The sequence below is a fragment of the Coenobita brevimanus genome, chromosome 18 (genome assembly GCF_032717465.1).
Source record: "Coenobita brevimanus isolate Jiangsu-jjx chromosome 18, ASM3271746v2, whole genome shotgun sequence".
NCBI lineage: Eukaryota > Metazoa > Arthropoda > Malacostraca > Decapoda > Coenobitidae > Coenobita > Coenobita brevimanus.
The window spans coordinates 28,461,833-28,480,148 of record NC_136971.1 but is presented as its reverse complement, the minus strand read 5'-3'; the positions used below and the strand labels follow the sequence as shown (position 1 = coordinate 28,480,148).

Genomic DNA, 18,316 nt, shown 5'->3' with positions numbered 1-18,316 from the left:
GATTTGAACAAAACTCGGTGGAACTCTTAAGGATCATGCAGGAACGAAGGGATTCAGTTCTGAGAAGTATCGGTAGGGGGTCTAGGTCACAGGATAATGCTGTACCTCGACCCATGTGTCTGTGTCTGATTAAAAGAACTATAACAGTTTTGACCTGATTTGAATTAAACTTGGTGGCTGAGTCGAAGATCATCCTAAGGACTGACCTTGTGTTTTGTTAACAATAGATCAAAGGTCAAAGCAAAGAGTATAGAGAAAGATAAGAGGGGACAGTCACACTATCCCCGTGTAACTCTGGATGACAGTGGCGCCCCAACCAGCGGGCGCGGAAACAGAGCTGGAGAATGTAAACATCATGCCGGTGTCGTATGCACGGAGTGACTTATGCTGGAAGTTACCGTTTCGCTCAGTGCGCATGCGCCGAGTGGCTGTTTAGCTTCTATTTTGAAAGTATCCACATGTTATCTCAAACTTTGTGCCATTTATCAACAACACTGCATGAAATACATGTGTCAGGAAGATAGTTGCATGTCGTATCGACCTGTAGGTACCTATAGGTCGATATATGGATATAAATAAATATAGATATATATGGATGTTACAGGCAGATAGTGAAATTAGTTATTTCGTGAAATAAGATTAGCTTATTGTAGGTTTATTTAGGTTAGGTTGATCCAGGATAAGGTTAGGTTAAGATTAGGTTAGGTTTGGTTAGGTTAGGTTAATTTAGGCTTAACAGAGAAGGGAACGGTAACTTCCAGCATAAAGTCACTCTGTGCATATGACACCGGCCAGATCTTCCTTGTGGAGGAAGGGAGGGAAGGAAGGAGGGAGAGAATGATTAAATGAAAACAAATCATGGCGCCGAAACAGCGAGGTCATCTGGTGCCATATGTAAAACATTTTTTTTTTAATATGATTAGATATAATAAAAACAAAATAATGAAATGAAAGCACAAGTTTATAACAGTCACTCATAAAAGAAACAAAATTCCCCAGGGTGACGCACATCCCCCCCAGGAGAGAGAGAGAGAGAGAGAGAGAGGGGGGGGGGCATCGCGAGTATGGAAGACGTGGCACACTGTAAAGAGGTTCGTGCCCTACCCAAACCGCCAGTTTAGAGTGGTACCACCATAGTCTATCTATCTATCTATTGCTAGATGCTATAATCCCGTAAGGGGTGGCCACTGACTTTGAATTATTTGTTTTACGGGGAGGGGCACTAATCCTCCACCAACCCCACTTGTTGACACGTAGGGAGCACGTATGATTTGGTTATATGGTTACCAACCAGCGTTGTAAATGGTTTCTTGGCTTACAGGAAACCATTTGGCTTCTCACTCAATGTAAAGCCACCTGTATAGGAAAGAAAAGCTGTAAGAAGTGACAGGAAAGATGGGAGAAATAGGAAGAGAGAAGGGCAGGCACAGAAAAAAAAAAAAAAAAGTTAAAGGCTAAGGAAGAAGGAGGCAGCACTACATTAAGTGAGTGGATGATGGTCGCCACCACCTACCACTACCGCCACAGTAAGATTCTCAAATTAGTGCATCGTTTTATATCCAGTATATAGGCTATATTGGAGCTTAAGATATTGTTACAACCCACATAAGTGTTAACATTTGCCTTAAACACTGGTGTGGTGTGAGCCAGCACAAACGACTGCCATGACAGTTTCCGCGCCCTCCGTCGGGTGGCGCCACCGTTCCAGGAGTTACACTTTTCCCACAGAGACCCGCGCGACTGTCCCCTCTTATCTTTCTCTATACTCTTTGGTCAAAGTCACATGGTAATCTCAAAATAAATACTTAATTTTTTTCCAATGTCAACACACCGGTATGGAAGGGTTCAAGTTAAAACAATATTAAGATACGATTTTGAGAATAAGCAGTCAAAGATCGAGGTCAAAGGAAAGGTGAAAGATCAAGGTCACTGGGCAAAGTCATGCTAAACAGTTTTGATGTACTCTGAACCCAAAGTTAGGGGATGTTAAGAGTTAGGCAAGAATGTATTCATTTACCTTTGAGAGTAATCTTTCGAGAGTCAAGTCCACAGGGCAAACTCAGATATGCAGCCCTGAAGCCAGTTGATGTGTGAGGGTGTTGCACTCTCCAAGTGCTTCTTGTTCTTTTCGTTTTCCTTCAATTTAACTTTCTCTGTTTTCCTCACATCCAGTATCTGTTTCCTGTCACAACTATCTGTTTTACATTCACATTTCCATTTCCCGTTTCAGTATCATTTTACCAGTTTCGTGTTCTCCATTTCCACCTTCTATTTTTCTTGCTCTTAATTTTGTGTTTGACTTTCACTTCAGTTTTTGCTTCATAGTTTGTAGAAACTGAATGATCGATTCTTGTTTTATTTTCCACAAGGCATCTTTCGCCGTGCATTTGTTGGAGTTTTGAAATTCGCTGGAAGTATACACAGACACGCAATCTTTTTCAGAGTGTAATTTATCCTCATCATCATCATCTCAACCACTTTTCGCACCCAAAGACAGCGCACGGGAAGGTCCATAATGCATGAAAAGGGATCATGAATAATAGAACTGTGTAGTCCCACTCCAAGGCAGCGACACTGAATTCGCGAGGCTCTTAGTTCTGAAATAATGTTCTGTAATTGGTTACTATGTAATTTTCGATTATCACCTCCTCCTCCTCCTTTTCTTCTTCCTGCTCCTGCTACTGCTCCTGTTCCTGTTCCTGTTTGTGGCCCTTCTCCACCAGGAAAATGACCGTGCCTTGCTAACTCGTCACCCATGGTGTCGTGTTAAGAACTTGATAGAGGGAAAACTAAATAACAGCTTGCCCGTTGAAGTGGTCTACGCACTCATTCACCATTCAAGCCCTCTGCAATCCTGACTCTGCTTCACAGGCTTAATCTTTCACACATACGCGCTTCTTAATACCTATCACATAGTACAATTCTCAGGATAAAAGAAAGGGTGCACTACCATCATTGCTGTTTCTGCTCGTATCTCTACCATTATCACTATCATTAATACCGTTGGTTATCAAGCCGTCATCATCATCATCATCATCATCATCATCATCATCATCATCATCATCATCATCTGTCAGTATCATTATATAATTTCCACCAGCAATACTACTGCTACTGCTACAAATACTACTACTAATAGTAGTAGTGTTAATTGGTGCTGTTGCTGCCAACGCGGCTGTCTTTATACTCACTATCATTAATACCAGTTCCATCGCTAACAGATTATCATTATTTCTATCACATCCTCCTCCTCCTCCTCAGATAAAAAAACGCGGCACGTCCAGGAACAGTAACCTTAACATAAATACCCACAAAGTCAGATCACCAACTGTTTGGAACGGAATTAGAGTCTGCTATGTTAACGCACGTAGTCTGCGTAACAAGTTTGAGGATTTAGAATCTCTAATTTACCTAGAAAATTATGACATCATTGGCATCACAGAGTCCTGGATTAACACATCTGACCGTGACTTTCTAGCGGAATACTCATTAACAGGGTACAATATTTTCAGCTGTGAGCGACCACATCGAGCTGGTGGCGGTGTTTTACTATATGTGAAAACTATTCTCTATCCCTTTGTGCTATCCAAACCCAGTATTACCAACATAGATGCCAGTTATGTTCAGCTAAGTATTAATTCACACAAAATAAATATATGTCTCATCTATCGTCCTCCAGCACAGTCAACTGAGACAGATGAAAAACTTTATGATCAAACTGCGGAAATTTGTTGTCAAGAGGATAGCGTAATTTTTGGAGACTTTAATCTACCGGTAACAAAGTGGGGTGAACCACTGACGGCACACTCAGGACAAGAGCTTTATACGAATCTTCAAGAAAGCGCCCTTTCCCAACACGTAGAATACCCAATGAGAGGAAACAATATCCTAGACATCATCTTGACTACAAATGATAACCTAGTTAACAACGTTGAAATAGGACCTGAGTTTAGTTCCAGTGATCATTGAACTATACAGTTTAATATTACTACTGAAAAAGTAAAAGAAACGGAGAACAAAGAAAAGGTCCCAGATTATCATAGAGCTAATTTCAGCAGGCTCAGAGTGCTACTTGCAACTGCAGATTGGAATCAAATGTCTGAAACCGATGACATAAACCAAGCATGGGAAATATTCACCAAAAAATTTAATGAAGTGGTAAAGTCATGTGTGCCACTACGTAACAGACGTCCAGCTGGAAATAGTAAACCAAAGTGGTGGTCCAGTGAAATAAAAAGTAACTTAATAGCCAAAAAACAAGCATACCATAAATATAAAGCTACACAAAATAATGATGATAAATTGCAGTACGATAATCTATGCTGCATATCGAAAAGACTTATTAAACAAAGCAAAAGAGCACTGGAGATCCACATTGCTAATACGTGCAAATCAAATTCTAAAGAATTTTACAGTTACATTAGAAAGAAGAAGGTTATGACTACATCAATAGGTCCTCTAGAAACAAACAATGGCAAACACACTGAAAATGAGGTCGAAATGGCAAACATTCTTAACGATTACTTTGCGTCTGTTTTTACAGTAGAAAACACCACCAGAAACCTACTGTTACCCACAAACCAGGCAAATAGCACGGTCCTTAGTAACTATGCTATCCATAATAACGATATCCTTTCAGCCATAAATAGTACGAACATAAACAAAACCCCTGGCCCCGATAAAATATCACCGAGAATTCTCAAAGAAGCAAAACATGAGTTTCTGCTGCCACTCTCTGTCTTATTCAATAAATCATTAAGTACTGGGAAAGTTCCACGCGAATGGAAACTAGCAAATGTAACACCAATTTTCAAAAAAGGAAATGAGTCACACCCAGGAAATTACAGACCAATCAGCTTAACATCAGTAGTGTGCAAGTTAATGGAAAAAATCATAAGAGATAAAATAGTTAATTATCTAGAAGAAAATAATATAATTAAAGATTCGCTGCATGGATTCAGACATCGTCGTTCTTGCTTAACTAACTTACTGGACTTCTTCCATGATGTTTACAAATCATACGATGACTCAAGAGCAGTAGATATAATTTACCTCGACTTTCAGAAAGCATTTGACACTGTCCCTCACAAGCGTCTCATGAGAAAAATAAAAGCACATGGAATAAAAGGAAAGACGCAAAAATGGCTACAAGACTGGCTTTCAGACCGAAAACAGCGAGTTGTGATAAACGGAAAGGAATCCAAATGGCGTAATGTGATCAGCGGCGTTCCCCAAGGCTCTGTACTTGGACCGATACTTTTTATTATCTATATAAATGACATTGATGAGGGTCTAAATTGTAAAGTATCCAAATTTGCAGATGATACTAAAATAACCAGTAAAGTCACTTCAAAATTACAGTGGCAGCAGTTGCAAAATGACCTTAATACTTTAGCAAGCTGGGCAGAAAAATGGCAAATGAAATTCAACACAGACAAATGTAAAGTACTTCATATTGGAAGTAACAATGTCCATGCAAATTACAAAATGAACAATATTCAGTTATCAGGTACAGACAGTGAAAAGGATCTTGGTGTGATAATATCAAATGACCTAAAACCAAGCAAGCAGCGTACTGATGCGGTTAAAATTGCAAACAAGCTAGTGGGTTTTATTGGAAGAACTTTCGAGTTTAAATCGGAAAAAGTCATACTTGCCTTGTACAACTCGCTAGTGCGCCCCCATCTTGAGTATTGTGTGCAATTCTGGTCTCCGTACTACAGAAGGGACATTGAAAAATTAGAAAAAATTCAGCGAAGAATCACAAAAATGATACCACGACTTAGAAACAAACCACATGAGGAACGCCTTGGAGAACTTAAATTATTTAGCCTAACGAAACGCAGGTTAAGAGGGGACCTTACTGAAGTTTTCAAAATCATGAAGGGATATGACAACTTAGACATGAATAAATATTTTGATATAGACCGGTCGAGTCAAACCAGAAGTAATGGCTGGAAAATCATGGGAAAGCGATTCCAATCCCATGAAGCAAAATACTTCTTCTTTAACAGAGTTGTAAATATCTTGAACAGATTACCCTCAGATACCGTGAACAGTATCTCAATTGAGACATTCAAAAACAAATTAGACAAGTATTTGCACGAGAATCCTCAGCTGCCTCTTTTTCTGTCCGAATAACTTGCTTTTATAGCTACGGTACATGTAAGTTCATGCCCCTTTTGTCTACAAGACACCCTGTAAACAACGTACCCGTACATAGTGTTGCGTCACGATATTATACATTTTCAATTTATTCAGTGCAAACAAAGCAATATAAGCACAGATTAGGATCTGCACAGATAACCCTGAGTTAACGGTCACTACTCTTACTTTCGACCTGTGATGGGCTGTGGATCACTGAGGGTCCATGTTAGTCAAGTGACCACCATCGGGATTTTTTTAATGTACCAGGGGTCACTGCTTCAAGATGAAACTTGTGTACTTGTCCCATATGGGAGAGTTCCCTGTCTCAGTGGAGTGAACAAAGCTAGGGCCTGATTGACTGCTGCCTACCTTAAAAGCGCCAGGCAAGGCTGCTGCACCACCCCTAAACATCCACACTGTGCAGTCCCCTCGTGTCTACAGGACACCCTGTAAACTTAACATAGCATCACGTCACGTCATTATACGTTTTTCGATTTACCCAAACAAATGAGGTAATATACAGTAAGCACAGATTAGGATCTGCACAGATAACCCTGAGTTAATGGTCACTACTTTTACTTTCGACCTGTGATGGGATGTGGATCACTGAGGGTCCCTGTTATTCAAGTGACCACCATCGGGATTTTTTTAATGTACCAGGGGTCACTGCTTCAGGATGAAACTTGTGTACTGTCCCACATGGGAGAGTTCCTTGTCTCAGTGGAGTGAACGGAGCTATTGCCTGATTGACTGCTGCCTACCTAAAAAGAGCCAGGGAAGGTTGCCGCACCACCCCTAAACATCCACTCTGTGCATTGCACATCCACACTGTGCACTGTGCAGTCCCCTTTTATCTAAGACACCCGTCTTATATATTTTTCAATCTCCCCAATGCAAAGAAAGCAATATAAGCACAGATTAGGATCTGCACAGATAACCCTGAGTTAACAGTCACTACTCTTACTTTCGACCTGTGATGGGCTGTGGATCACTGAGGGTCCCTGTTAGTCAAGTGACCACCATCGGGATTTTTTTAATGTACCAGGGGTCACTGCTTCAGGATGAAACTTGTGTACTTGTCCCACATGGGAGAGTTCCTTGTCTCAGTGGAGCAAACGGAGCTAGGGCCTGATTGACTGCTGCCTACCTTAAAAGCGCCAGGCAAGGCTGCCGCACCACCGCTAAACATCCACACTGTGCAGTGTGTAGCTTCCACGTTATGTCCACAGACTTCGCATTAACTCAATGTACCGGTTTATAATGTCATGCCGTAACTATTATTTTATTTGTTTACTTTCTCTTTCAGGTTACTCTATCGCGTAGCTTATAGATAACGTATTATAGAATGTGACTTTTCCTTTCCAGTGTTTCCTATAAAATTTCCATGTCAGTTTTTCCATGCTGCATGGTGGTTTTTCTCACTTTTTCCTGGAGGGTTTGGTGGTGGGGGGAGCCTTCTTGCTTTACTATCCTTATCCTTCAGCATGTAGAGTTAGATCTTGTAGTCATAATTTTCTCTAACAAGCAGCCTCGAAAGGACCATAAGGTCTGTTGCTGTTTGCTTTCCTGTGTAATCCTGTGTAATCCTCCTCCTCCTCCTCCTCCTCCACTTCTGTCACTACGACAGCTACTCATTTTTCCTTGCTCATTTTTCATCACTACATTCCGCCTCCTCTCTTTCTCTCTCCTCTCCAACAATACAAACCTTTCCCCAGCAACTTCCTCCATTTCTCACAGGTTTTCTCCCCACTTCCTTCCCCTCAGTCCAGTGGCCTACCTCCCCCTCCCCTCTCTGCGCACAGTGCTTTTCTTCTTTCTCTCTCCCTTCGACCCTTGCCCTCCAATCATATATCCCCAGCAACCTCCTCCCCACACCTTTCCCTCTGTTTTCCTCAGTCCTCCCCCTGCATCTCTGTCATTTCTCCCCTCCCCCCTTATTTTCCTTCCTTCCCACTTTGCCTTCCATCCTATTTTCATATTCCCTCAGTCCAGTATCTCGTCCTCCCTTCCACTTCCTTCCTTCACTCCTCCTTCCTCTCCTTCCCCATCTCGCTTCTCCTCCATCCTTTCCTCCCGGACCCCCATTTCCTTTACCTCCCTTCTCTTCCCCAATACTTCTTCATTCGCTCCCCCTGCTTCCCCCTTCCTTCACTCCTCATTTATTCCCTCAACTTTCACTCCTTCACCTTCCTTAACTCTTCTCTCCTTGGTTTTCTTTTTCCCCAACTCTCTCCCCCCCATTATTTCCTCCTTATCTATTCTCCTTGTTTACTTCTCCCTCCTTCCCACCTACCCTCATTCTTCCTTCTCTCCCCTCCCTTCCTCCCCCCCTCATTCATAATAAACTTCTTTCGTACCCCGCCTTGTTGCGCCATTTTTCCCTCCTTTCCTTCCCCCATTCTTCTTTCTGTTTTTCTACATTCCCCCCCCCCTCGCGCCACCACCACACACACACACACACACACACACACACACACACACACACACACACAGAACGTGCGTATTTTGTAGCAACACTCCTTCACCTGCCTGCCCTCATTGTGTCACCCTTAGTTTTCTGAGACCAACTTGGGCAATTAAGTGTATTCCAGTCTCGCTAATGGCCTCTTTTTTGATGTCCGACTCAAGTTATGCTCTTGAGATAGCCTTAATTTGGTTTGCAAGTATTATTTTTTTTTATTTCTTGTTATTGTTGTTGCCCAAGACTTAAGTGAAATGTGAACCCAATGGACTCAGTTTCAATTTACCCTTCACCTACAGTCCGTCATTCTGTGTTTGTGGGATAGGAAGGGAACTGAGTGACGGTGCCACCACGCGACGGTATCACCAGGTAGGTCATACACGCCGCTATGGATTCTTTACGTTTCTACCGATTGTTTATATTGTTCGCATGCAAATAGTAATACTCTTGGTTGCGCGCCTCCTTGTGTGTGTGTGTGTGTGTGTGTGTGTGTGTGTGTGTGAGTGTGTGTGTGTGTGTGTGTGTGTGTGTGTGATTCTCTTTTTTTTCTTTGCTTTTCTTCTCGTTTTGTTTTCTGTTATTGCATGTTTTTCTTTTGCTTTTTTGTTTACTGTTCTTTTTTTTTTCTCGTTTCGTTTTCTCTTCTTGTCTGGTTTTTCTTCGCTATATATTTGTTTGTTTCCTGATTTCGCCTCATATTCTCGGGTTTCTGCTTTTTCTCTGGTTTTTGACTTCACGTTTCGTTCTCTGATCCCAGCTTTCTTTCTTTTTTCTTTTTTTTTCTCATGGATATCCAAATCCTAAATTTTCTGTTTTTGTCTGTAGGTTTTAGTTTGTTGTCTCCTTTCGTTTCTTTTTTCGTTTAATTTTTTTTAACTTTATCTTCTTGTAGTTCTGTATTTTTGTTTTATTTTCTGTTTTGTTTTCTTAATTTGTTTTTCTCGTTTCGTAATGTTTTAATGTTTTCCCCCTTGTATTATTAGGGTTGTTTTCCCTTACTTTTTTATTTTTTTATTTCGTTTGGTTTTCTTGCGTCCTTATACTTTCATTTAATGTTGCTTGGACATAAAAATATTTCGATGGGGCAGAATGACAACTTGAGATGATCTTGTTTCACCAAAAGGTATTTGGTGGTAGGTACGCACTTGCACTTACATGAACACGTACATGTTCATGGGTCGCCTCTCTCTCTCTCTCTCTCTCTCTCTCTCTCACACACACACACACACACACACACACACACACACACACACACACACACACACACGAACTATGTAAAAACAAGAGTGAGTGCCAGTGCAACTCGTGTGTGTGTGTGTGTGTGTGTGTGTGTGTGTGTGTGGTGAAGCAAGGTCAATGTCTTAGTACTGTCGTGGTGGGAGTGGAAGTTTCCCCAGTAGCTGGTCCATAATCAGCTGAATGGGATGACGTATTCTGTTAAACTGGTTTTGTTATCCCCAGACGAATGTATTAATCTCTGGGGAAACATTTCTTCTATATGGATCAGTGAACGCTACAACTAACCCCATTTAATACCAAATATTTCTGTCACACTGAACAGAATCGTGTGGAGGCACGAAGAATGAGACACGAATATGTCACGGAAATAAAAAAGTAAATCACTGAAATCCTGGTCATGACGCTTGTACTGTAGTAGCTGGTATCGTTTTGGGAAATGCAGTCTGTGTGGGGTTTGTTAAGTGGGTATAAGTGGCACGTGCAAGTGCGACACGACCTATTGTGCCCAGAAGAACATAGCTTTTGCTGGCTCCTCTCTGAAGATCGGATGATTCTATCTTAATCTAATTGATTAATTTTCCCTTGTGTATTAAACCCTTTCACACAATGACCATTTCTATTATGTTCTTGCTAAATTTCACTGGGGTATATCCAGCTTAGAAGAGATCCTTCGGAGCTAAAGAATAATTGTTTAGGTTATCGTTACTGTGTTGTATGCTCTGTGGATCATTGGCAAGGTGATCACTATCCAGTGTGCTTGTGTCCATAGAATGGGTTTGGAACATAAGCCACGGTAGACCTTTAACGCGGGTACTGGTAGTACCGTACGTGCTTTTTGCCCATTAACCTCTCCATTATGTTTGGAGAAAATTGGACCGAAACTGCTTGTCATTTTCTTAAAACAACACACACACACACAATTATAGTAGAGAGAGAGAGAGAAAGAGAGAGAGATGGATATATAGATATACATACATATATATATCTATATCTATATCTATCTCTCTCTCTCTCTCTCTCTCTCTCTCTCTCTCTATCTATCTATCTATCTATCTATCTATCTATCTATCTATATATATATATATATATATATATATATATATATATATATATATATATATATAGATATATATATTCAGTTAACACAAGTGAAATACTTGAGACAAAACCAGACGAAGTACACATTTCTCATAATAGTATGAAGAGAGGGACGGCCTCAGGAAAAGATGGAATAGTACCTGATTTACAGATTTACTGTCAGATGCAGACGTAGAAGTACAAAACAGACTTGCCTACTTATTTATTCTGTGTATAAAGAAGAAAATTCCCCAAACATGGTGTGATGCAGTAGTTAGTTTGCCTTACAGGAAAGTCGACTCAAAAGGTCATAGCAACTGTCGACTTATTAGCTTATCACCATTTATTAACAGACTCTTCACTAAAGTCCTTCCGAACGCAATAATAAATCGGGAACGGCCATACCACGTAGAGTACACCGCTTCCCGTCCGATCAGCGAAGTTAAGCAACGTTGGGTCTGGTTAGTACTTGGATGGGTGATCGCCTGGGAACACCAGATGCTGTTGGCATCCCTACGTGTCAAGTGGGGTTGGTGGAGGATTAGTGCCCCTCCCTGTAAAACAATTAACTCGAAGCCCTTGGCCACCCCATTTGGGATACATGGCGTCTGGCAATGAATGAATGAAACAACCAACCTTGCGAGCAGGCAGGATTCCGAAGCAAATATTCGACTACTATTCGTCAACACACAGTGAATCGGCTAACTGAGAAACATCATCATCTAATCCTGTGTTGCACCATGCGGAGCGTTGGAACCCGAGGCTAGACAATTTTGACCCTGACATTTAAGATAAGAGTGACCAGCCTCACTAATCCCTGAGTGGCATCACGTGAGCAATAAACTCCAACCATCCCTTGGATATAAACCTGCACAGGCTAAATCCGATTGGAGCTCCTTAATTACCCACTAAACCACCAGGCGCCATAAAACTACTGAATATAATAAACCACTGTGCTTAGGTTATGTTGATTCCGATAAAGCATTCGACTCAGTGGAACACATAGCTATTATATATTCGCTGCGGGAACAAGGAATAATAAGAACATTGTTAAAATGCTCGAAAACATATATAAATAGGGAACTGTTACAGTTAAATTACATAAAGACTCGGAAGCAAAATAAGGTTGAGAAGGGCGTGCGTCAGAGAGATATAATTTCACCAAAATTATTTGTCATGCTTACAAAGTCCCTTCAAAAAGCTAAACTGGGAGAATAAAGGAGTAAACATAGATTGAGAAAACCTCAACGATATAAGATTAGTACATGGCATTGTCCTAATCTCAGAAGCAGCAGAGACTTCACATGAAATGTTAAATGACATATACAGAGGATGTTTCAAAACAGGGTTACAGATGAACCGGAGTAAAACTAATGTTTAATCCAAATACACCAAAGAGCGTCATTAGAATAAATGAAGAAACTCTTGAAGAAGTCAAGGAGTGCAGTTGTGTGGGGGCAAATAATAATACTAACGAAAGACAATGATAGTAAAACAAAAAGAAGCATCACAATTGGATGGAAAATTTTCAGTATACATAGAAGCCTCATGAAAAGTAGCTTCTCAGTATGTATGAAACGAAAAGTATATAACCAAGGTATAATACAAGCTATGACGTACAGGTTTGAGACCTAGGAACTGGCAAAATCAATGGAAAATCAACTAAGCTGTTCTCAAATAGCAGTGGAAAGGTCAGCGTTGCGGATATTTGTAAGAGAAAGGAATATATTAACTTGGGTGAGAGAGCAGACTAAAGAAAGGAACAGATTGTTATAACTGAAAGACGATGCATTTTAATGTCAGGCAATACACCGACACTGTAATAATATTCTCGACTTAGGAACAGATAGTTATCTGATATATTTATGTGTTGGTGAAAAATTTTGACACATTGATCAAAATATCATTAGATTTGAAGTTGGCAAATTACAATAAGTTACTAATGCTGGGTAACGTCGAAGAAATGTGAGAAAAATTCACTAATCGACTGATGTCTATGGGACGAAAAAAATATACCGAGAATTACCGAAGAAACAGCCACATTAATAAGCCTGCCTGGATGTCGAAGAATACTTAAGAAATCATTGGTCCCAAGAGAAGGCCATATCAATATTATAACCATACAGGAAATCACGGTGACGGTACCGAATATGTTAAATTACTGCGACAGAATATGCAAATATTCGGAAAACTAAACGAGAGTACGAGCCACAAGTTCCTCGTAAAGCAAAATCACCCCCTAAAATATTTTTCATTATGTCTGGAGTAAGAAACATGTCAAAGATAGACTAGGCTCTGTAATAAGCGCGGAAGGCAATCTCTTCCTTGATAACCAAGCAATAGCAACATCATTGAACGACATATTTCACAGTATCTTCATAAAAGAAAATCCCCATTCCGCAGTCGGTTTTCTCATGACCAGATGATAAATTACCAGTCAGGACATGGCAGGACATGAAATGTTAAACTACCTTTAGAAAATCGACCCACATAAATCAACTGGCTCATTTGATACCCCCCCCCCATACTGCGTACATGTTAGACAGTAAGCCTGCCTTATAATTAAAATATTCAATAAATCATTAAGTGAATGCAGAATACCTGACCAGTGAAACCTTGCCAAGGCATCATCGGTCTCTGAAAAGGACAATAAGCCTAACGTTAGTACTATGTAAAATTTTGGAGAAAATATGTTAGAAAAAAATGCCGTGTTCCATATGCTTAATTCTGCAACAGATAATCGGTACGGGTTTTCCTAATAATAAATCATGCCGTACGAACTTGCTTAAAAATTTTCACCAAGATATACGTATATACGTTAACTGAGACGCAAAAATACCGTTAATGTCATCTACCTTTCTTTCCAGAAAGCATTTGATAAAGTCCCCCATCTAAGACTACTAGAAAAAGTAAAAACCCCCGGCCTCTCAAACAAATTATGTTAATGAGCTGGCCGTTGGTTAGTTGGTTATTGAATCAAAAGCGGCATGTAGTGATAAAAGGCGAATCATCAGATTGGCTAGAAGTAACTGTTCCCAGCTCTCTAACTGTTGCCCAGTTGCTTTAACTTCTTTTATTTCTAAAATTTTAGAATATATTCTTAGAAAAAAAAAATCCTGTTGCTGGAATGGATTCCGCCAAGGACGCTCGACTGTCGATCATTTCACCCTTCTTTCAGACACCTGGTCATTCTCGTTTTGATACTTTGGCTAAAGCTTACCATTGCACTTGACATCTCAAGGGACTTCGATCGAGTCTGGTATAAATCTTTGATTTGCAAACTGCCCGCTTACAATGTCTATCATGCTATCTGTGTTTTCATCTCTAGCTTCCTTTCTGGTCGTTCTATAGCTGCTACCATAGACAGAGACCGTTCCTCTCGCGGAGCTGTCAGTGCTGGTGTTCCTTAGAGTTCTGTCCTGGTACCAACTCTCGTCCTTCTATATATCAGTGACCTATGCTAAGTTATTATCTAACCCTAACCACTCATACTGTACACTTATGACTCCACCCTTCACCTTTCGATTCGCTTCACACACCGTCCATCGCTGCAGTTGCTTTAATAAACGCGGGATAAGGCTATGACACACCTAATTTTTTACCTGGTTCTTATCTCTGGTCGGGGTAAAAGTAATCTTGTTGTTTTAATCCATTGAAAGCTCATTTCCTACATCTTTTGACCCGGGAAAATCTTCCACATGAGTATCCTTATGTATTTAACAACATCCCTGTTGATACTTGCGTTTCATTCTCTTGGAATTTATCTTGGAAATATCATAATAACTCAGCTGCAAAATATGCCTCGAAAACATTAGGTGTGTCAAACCAACTCCATGCCATTTTTTCCCAAACATAGCCGTTGACTGTATACGGGGGTTAATTTGTCCCTGTGAAGAGTGCAACTCTCATGTGTCGGGGATGGGAGGGGGGGGGGGATTCCCCACATGCAGCGTTTTTAAAGGGTGGAGCCTCGGATTTTGTCTCATTAACGCTCTTCTAACTGACTCCATTCAACCTCTCTCTTCGCCACACTGTTGCCTCTTTACTGCCTCCGCCAAGGGGGTTACATTTTACCCCGCGTTGGCTTGTTTGTCTGTTTGTTTGTCTGTTAGCAGGATTACTCAAAAAGTTTAGAACGGATTTTGATGAAATTTGGTGGAAGGGTGGCCGATGGTCCAAGGAAGAAATAAATACATTTTGGGCCGGATCTGGATCCGGGGTATCCCGCACAATATCTCCAAAAGTTAAATCCCAGTGAAAATTTGTGGAAAGGTGGGCCACAGACCAAGAAAGAATTGATTAAATTTGGGGGTGGATCAGGATCCGAATCCAGATCTTATATCCATGGATCCGGATCAGAGATTACCAAAAAAGTTATGAACGGACTTTTATGAGATTTGGTCGAAGGATGGGCCATGGGCCAAGGAAGAAATGAATAAATTTGGGGGCGGATCCGGATCCGGAACTGATGTGTATCGCACAATATCTCCAAAAATTCTCAATGAATTTCAATAATTTTTTTTGGAAAGTTGGGTCATGGAACAAGAAAGAACTAAGTAAATTTTGGGGTGGATCCGTATCCGGAACCAGATCCCATTTCCACGGATCCGGATCCGGATCCTTTTAATGGCAATAGCTTTGCGGAGGTATGTGCTCTGTGAAGACTTTCTAGTTTTTTTTCTGTCGCTACTTCAGTGGTCACTGCTCTTCTGCGCTTTCTGCTTGCATCCCTCTGCTATTACGGCGGAATCGTTGCACCTGTCTAGCAGCAAGTTCTCACGCCATTATGTCCAACTGCCAAATGCAAAAGTTATCCATTACTGTCAGTTCTTCATGTATGCAACAGGTGAACTATATGGAACGGTCTTCCTCTGTCCGTATTTCCTTCTGCCTATGACCTCCAGTGTTTGAAACAATCTTTTCTAAGAGGGAAGAATCATCCGCACTTCCAGTCTTTCGTTCCTTCACTCTTGCATAAAAAAAGAAAAAAATAGAACACTGACAAGAAATACACTCACTCCACACATTCAAGAAACATGCACGGAATAAAAATATTTTCTGAGAATATGCTCGTACACACACACACACACACACACACACACACACACACACACACACACACACACACACACACACACACACACACACACACACACACACACACACACTTTGTATACCTTAAGCGCCATTGAATATGATGATCGTTTTCCTTGTTTTGCTGTGAAAGTGTAATATGCAAAACATAAACTAAAGTGAAATATATCACTTAGGTAAATTTGCTACTTAGGCCCCAGTGCCCCCAGCGTATTGACTGTATACTCACTACATCTAACCAAGATTATAATTAGCCTTGCCATTTAAGTCCTTATATATTAGTGAGTTGAATTAAGGGTTGGATAGATGTTATGTTAGATATTTCCTTGCTCTTTTATTATTCATTCTCATTGCTTTTTTCCTTTCTCTTCATTCTTTTTATTGTCGTGGTTTTTCTTGTTAATTATTCCCCTACCCGTCCAACCGGTCGGGTACTATAGGCTTGCCCGGTTCTGTCAGTACGCCAGTAAGTCAGTCCGTCCGTTAGTCCGTCCGCAATTTCCTGTCCGCTCTGTAACTTTCACATGCATGGACAGATTTTCATATAACTTCACATAAATATTCCCATAGCATGGCGGTGTATCGCGCTCAACAACCAGCAATCTTCTTCCATGGCCAAGTCACACCTGGGGCTCAGACAAGCTCGAGTGCTGTCATACTTAACAGCCATATCTACATTCGTGTCCGCTGTGCAACTTCCACAGGCATGGACAGATTTTCATATAATTTCACACAGCTGTTCCGCATACCATGACGGTGTGTCGCTCGCAACAAACAGCCATCTACTCCCAAGGTCAATTACATATGTGTGATTATCATCCTGTAGGGGACTTTGTACTTCTTGACAATACTTCATTCACTTGTTTTTCTTCATTTTCATTGCCCATTTCATACATCTGGCTTAAGTCATTGACATTATCGTATATATTTTAGTTTTCGCTTTCTTCTATAATTCTCTCTCTCTCTCTCTCTCTCTCTCTCTCTCTCTCATGTAATTTTACTCGTCACTGAAACACGACTGCAAACACATGAGGAATTTCGCCTTCATTCCCGCGCAACTTGCATATATACAGTATTATTCTGCCCTGCCTTCCCTCCCGGCGGCAACGTCCACCCAAACTCATCACCGACCAACCCAATAAATATTTTCTGATCAGCATTAACTGGCTTAACTCCCATCCCAGCACGCCGTGGAAATATTGCTGTTATACCGAGGATGTGCAGTTCCCGCCTCTACGCCTTTATTTTCGGTGAAATTAACGCCGGAATCCCATAATTCTCCCCCGACATGAAGGCTCCATTTTCTTACCTCTCACATTAAGGTCCTGTTACAAATGGCTTTGGAGGTTTCGTGAGAACCATTCCTCAGATATTTAGACTGTTGTGCACATTGCGCCTCAGGAACGCTCTACAGTATATGTTATTGATACAAATTTTGTCGATATTCTAACCAATATAGTTGAAATGCGAGAGAATATTAAAGTGTATTATGAAAAAAAAAAAAAACTCTCCAAGGAAGCAAGTACTATGAAACTCCCATGCCACCTAGAGTGCGACCCTGCAGGTCCCTATTCCCGTTGATTTATTTCTTGTTATGGTACTTTAATATAGGCCTTGGTGTTGGTTTTACACTTTATGTCGGCATTGAAAAGATATGAATAACGCACAAGAGAACTCTAATAATATTTTCAATAGTCTGTGAGGGAAAAGGTGCCCTGAAGTCTCGTATGCCAGCTCGAACACGGCTCTTAATCCAGTGGGCAACTCTCGCGCGAGAACGAAAATAAATTATCCCCGGCAGGCCAGGCTGGTTTATGCTGGAGCTGCAGGATTCCAGCGCATTACGGGGCCATTTTTCAATTAAGTAGCGGGACGCCATATAGGAATTTGTTTGTGCATGGGTCCTGCCGAATTGCCAAATTGGAGTGCATCAGCAGCCATTATTTTATAGACTGAGGTCGCGGCTGTCGATTCCACTCCAACGATTTCATATTGCTCCATCGCGTGTGTCGCTGTTTGTTGATTGTGTGTGTGTGTGTGTGTGTGTGTGTGTGTGTGTGTGTGTGTGTAATTCACCGGGTCGGTCAGGATCACTTGATGGTCGTGATCGTCAGCTTTTTACCCTCCCGGAAGGGAGCTGAAAGCTCATATAGTCCGATCTAAGGGCAAGGCTGTGACCTTCACACACGCACACACCCGTCCCCTTGCTCAAGGGGGACATTAACCACCCACTTCGTCAGTGAAACTTTTCGCAACCTGAGCGAGGCGCGAACTCCCGTCCACCAGTTGGCAAACGAG

The 18,316-nt window shown here is 41.1% G+C and overlaps 1 non-coding gene across 1 annotated transcript; it reads left to right on the top strand.

Moving 5' to 3' along the window:
• Positions 1-11,315: 11,315 nt before the first annotated feature.
• Positions 11,316-11,434, top strand: LOC145391558 (5S ribosomal RNA). The gene has a single exon (XR_013895876.1). It is a non-coding gene; the product is annotated as a 5S ribosomal RNA (ribosomal RNA).
• Positions 11,435-18,316: the final 6,882 nt, after the last annotated feature.